A 5,436-nucleotide genomic window follows, 5' to 3' on the forward strand; every position below is an offset into this window, starting at 1 on the left:
CAACATTTAAGTTTGTTGCTAAAATTATTTAATTTTTAGTAACGTTATTGTTGTGTGTTACTAATTCTTTTAGTGGCGCGAATTAAAAATGTGTCACTAATAATGATCTTTTGTGACATATTCTTTTTGCGTCGCTATAAACAGACTTTTACTGACAAAAATTACTTGCGCCACTAAAACTTTGTCAGTGGATAGTAAATTTCTTGTAGTGAAATAAAGAGTGAGAAAGGTTGAATGAGGAGGAAGGAATCAAGAAGCAAACAAATTCGTTATGAGAGACAGGTGAGAAAATTTTGTTAAAACTTTAAATAATTTCTAAAATCATCAAAAGTTTCAAAGCAATTTTTATATAAAATTTACATGCAAAATGCATAAAAATGTTTTACAAAAAATTAACACCTCATTTTCTATTTTATCTTAGTGGACTTTGTTGTTTACGTCACATGTCAACACTTGTCCCACTAAGTGTTAGTGGAATTATTCAACAAAATGTTGTATTTTCCGACTAACTTAAGTCCAAGGGCAATATGGTCATTTGACCAATTAAGTCAAAGTCAAACTTTGACTTTTTCAAGTCAAAAGTCAACATTTTGACTTTTAATCACTTTGTCCGTCTTGACTAATTTCAACCTCCCGAGCATGAATCCATATTCATTTTTTCAAAACTCAAATTACATTTGAATATAAAGTCGGTCAAAGGTTAACATTTTAACTTTTCACAACTTTGACTATTTCCATCAATTTTAAGTTTCCGAATATGAATCTGTATTCATATTTTTAATATTTAAATCATATTTAAACTTAAAGCCCTAGAACCGACTGTTGTTTCACATATATTCGTCAGTTTCTCTCTCTACCTAATTCGTACAATTCGAATTATTTCAACATATTATTCTAAGCTAATTCCATATAAGCTAACAGGGAAACTAATGAACCTATAGATCATGGGCTCCAACAATCCGAGATTAACTGGCTAAACCATTTTAGATTGAGCTAATCAACTTTCATTAACTAACGGGTTATTCCACTAAAGTCCCGTAGTTGCGCTCCCCTCATTATAGATATATTTCTGTCCATCAGATATAACCATGATCAGTAAGTTTATCCTTCATAGGTTATTCATAACCTCGGCTAGGTCAAAATATTGTTTTATCATCGAGACTACATCTTGTTCCTTAACTCTCACTGATCCACTATTGAACAGTTGGTTTAAGGTTAAATCTATAAACGAAATTCCTCTTGGGCCGATGAGAGGGTGGGATCCCTTGTTCAAGACTTGGATTCAGTCTTTAAGGGAACAACCTATCTACTAACCCTAAAATGGGTAGAAGTGAATTCTGCCTTGCACCATATGTCCCTAGCCATCCACCCAATCTTACCCCAGAAATAGGAGGCTTATTGAGCCAGCCCCGTTGAGCTACCTTCACCTATGCAGATCTAAAGATAATATCATTTGAACAGAACTTCATAGTTAGCTCAAGATTAAGATTAAGTTACTTAAGTCATCATAATCGAAATAGTCAGTTTATATAGTTAACGATATTATAACTTAAAAGTGACTATTTCATGGTTCCAGTCTTATGTAAACTCTTTACATAAGATTCCCCTACTCCCATGCCTCTACATGAACGATTCAAGATCACATCGTTTATACTAACTAGAGAGCAAGTTGCATCCCTAGTTTTTTCAAAATAAGGCGTCCAACCTTATTCATACACTATAAACCGTTTGGGCTATAAACTCGAACTTGATCCATATTTATGTCTCTACATAAAGTTCAAGTGTACACTAGATAGCCTTGAGACTCAAGTTAATTAGATTCAAGATAATAATATTTTACTTTCGCTAATATATATTAACTAAGAATAAATAAATATGCTTCAAATTTAAAATTATAACAATATAATCCTAAACCAATTAAAAATTAAATAACGTTAATTAGATCTTAATTAAGAATAAACAAATAACAATGGTTTAATTTGAATTCAAAATTATACAAGCACATAAGATTACGTGATCTTAAATAATTGTCCAAATTTGTTAAATAAATCATAAAACTAATAAACATATTTAAGATTTATTAAGGGGCCATTTTTTCAAAAATATAACAAAGAGGCAAAATATTTACAGTTTATAGAACAATTTCGAAAAAAAACTCATAGACCCACAATAGAAAATATCAAAAATGCCTCATCCGCGATTAATTTAGCACTCACGCGCGTAATCTATTTTGTTTGAATTTATGTCTTAAAACTCGTAGCTTATTAGTGAAAATAGAATACTATAATCTTGAATCTAATAAACTTAGGTTCCAAGGCTATCTAGTGTAGACTTGAGCTTTATGTAGCGACATAAACGTAGATTAAGTTCGAGTTTATAGCTCAAATAGTCTATAGTGTATGAATAAGGTTGGGGGTCTTATTTTGGGGACACTATGGATACGACCCGCTCTGTAGTTAGTACAAAGATGTGATTTTGAATCATTCACGTAGAGACATGGGAGTGAGGGCATCCTATGTAAACAGTTTATATAAGACAGGAACCATGAAATAGTCCCTTTTAAGTTATAACACCGTTAACTATATAAAACTGACTATTTCAATTATGATGGCCTAGGTAACTTAATCTTAATCCTGAGCTAACTATGAACTTCTGTTCAAACGAAATTATCCTTAGTTTTGCATAGGTGAGGGCAACTAATAAACGGCGCTGGTCCAATAAGCCTTCCATTTTAGGGGTAAGACCAAGTAGATGGTTAGAGATATAGGGTACAAGACGGAATGCATTCCTACCCGTTTTAGGGTTAGTAGATAGATTGTTTCCTTAAGGATTGAATCCAAGTCTTGAACAAGCAATCCCACCCTCTCATTACCCGAGAGGATTTCGATTTATAGGTTGAACCTTAAACTAATTGTTCAATAGTGGATTAGTAGGGCTTAAGGAACAAGATGTAGTCTCGGGGGTAAAATCGTATTTTGACCTAACCGATGTTACGAATAACCTGTGAAAGATTAACTTACTGATCATGGTTATATCAGATGGACAGAAATATATCTATAGTGAGGGGAGTGCAACTATGGAACTTTAGCGGAATGACCCGTTAGTTAACAAATGTTGATTAACTCGGTCTAAAAGGATTTAGCCAGTTAATCTCATATCGTTGGAGCCCATAATCTATAGGTCCATTAGGTTTCCCTGCTAACTCATATGGAATGAACTTAGAACAATATGTTGGAATAATTAAAATTGTTCGAATTAGATAGAGAGAGAAAAACCAACGAATATATGTAATATAGCCATCGGTTATAGAGATTTATGTTTAAACATGATTTAAATATTAAAAATATGAATATGGATTCATATTCGAGAGCTCGAAATTGATAGAAATGGTCAAAGTTGTGAAAAAGTCAAAATGTTGAGTTTTGACTTAAAAAGTCAAACTTTGACCGGCTTGAATGGTCAAATGATCATATTACCCTTGGACTGGAGTTAGTGGGAAAATCTAACATTTTGTTAGATAATCTCACTAACACTTAGTGGGACAAGTGTTTACATAGGATGTAAACAAATAGCCCATTAACATGAAATGGAGAATGAGGTGTTGTTTTTGCTAAAGTATTTTTTCATGCATTTTTGCATGTAATGGTTTTATAAAATTAGGTTGAAAATTCATTTTCAAGAATTGTTAGCCACCTTGATTACCAATGACATATATTATCAAGGGGCAACAAGATAAATGGCAAAATATTAATGCTTGTTTGGAAAAATAGCAAAATTAAAATGAAATTATACAAATGAAAAAATAAAGAAATGTAAAAAACGAAAAATATAAAATGCCAAAAAGATAACCCCACCCAATTTATAAACCCAACATTAAATTGAATAATCACATAAAAATTTAAAAACTACTCAAATATACCCTATAATCAAGGGGTCTTTTCAAAAATATAAAAAAGCGGCAAAATATTTATACTCTATAGAACAATTCCAAAAACGGAAAAATCCTAGAGGCTCATCGTGTAAAATACCAAAATGCCCCGTCAACCACGCCGTCAATAAAGCGCGCGTAATATATTTGCGATCGTTTAGATATGGCTACAATTTATACGCGATCCTTTAGATATGGCTACAATTTATATACGATCGTTTAGATATGGCTACAATTTATATGCAATCGTTTAGATATGACTACAATTTATACGCGATTATTTAGATATGGTTACAATTTATCTTTTCAATTTCATCGTTTAATTTTGTTACACGTACATTTCTTTTAATTTGGAGATTTGATTCAGTTTTTTTGGAAATTAATATTCAAATTTCTGACAATCTCATATACAATATATAAGAATCAAATACAAAGTATGCGAAAAGTTATATATTGAATTATTATGAAGGTAAAACATGGTATATTGAAAATAATAAGCATGTGTTGTGCATGTGATTTTCCATAAAACTAATTATCCATGATTTTGGCAAAAAATCAAGGTGCTCCCCAAACACTACAAAAAATCGAATGTCTGCTGTCGAAAAAAGCGTTGGGAAAAGGGACGTTGTAAGAACCTTTTCACGACGCCGTAAAGAAGGCGTTGGCTGTGTGAAGTTCGCGACGTCGCATAAATAACATCAACAGAGGGTGAGACTTCCACGACGCCAGATGATGAGACATTGTGAAAATATTTAATTTAAATAATAATAATATAAACTTTTCGTGACACCATGCACGTACACATCATCGTTGCCCCAATAACTGTCGACGTTGCATGCAAGATGTCGTGGGAGCCGACCTTTTGCCGACGTTGCTTTGACCGAGTCGGCAAAGGTTGAACATTTAAAAATTTTTGACAACCACATCACGACGTAAATTGCATGGCATCGTGAAAGCTCAAACCTTTGTTGACGTAGGGTAGGTAACGTTGCGAGATATGTGGCGTTTTGACTGCTTTTGACAAGGTTCAAACGACGCCATAAGTGACTACAATGACAGTTATTAGAGAACTGATGATGCCATAGGTGACGGCGACGCGAGTAGGGGGTTCTTCCGACGTTTTCGAGCTGCATCAAGAGAACCCCTCTCATTTTAGTTATTTGATTCATAGAATATAGAAGCACACAAAGAAAAGAGAAAAGAGAAAAGAGAATGAAAGAAAAGAAAGGAGAGGAAGGTTTGCCGCACCGACGTATCGCCGTTCATTTTTTTTATATTCAGTTTCACGTACTCTCATATGTTTAATTAATTTTGGTTTATATGTCCATGGGTAATATGTCTAACTTCCCCATCGGTTTCAATGAGAGCGATGATTTATACGATTTTAATGTTGAGGAGTTCAATACCGTTCCAAGCAATTCATCGATTGGCAACATATCTGGTTAGTCACCGTTACATAAATAATTATTTATGCATAAGTCTTTTTGTTATGTTTATGAAAATATTAT

The sequence above is a fragment of the Cucumis melo genome, chromosome 11 (assembly GCF_025177605.1).
Source record: "Cucumis melo cultivar AY chromosome 11, USDA_Cmelo_AY_1.0, whole genome shotgun sequence".
Classification (NCBI taxonomy): domain Eukaryota; kingdom Viridiplantae; phylum Streptophyta; class Magnoliopsida; order Cucurbitales; family Cucurbitaceae; genus Cucumis; species Cucumis melo.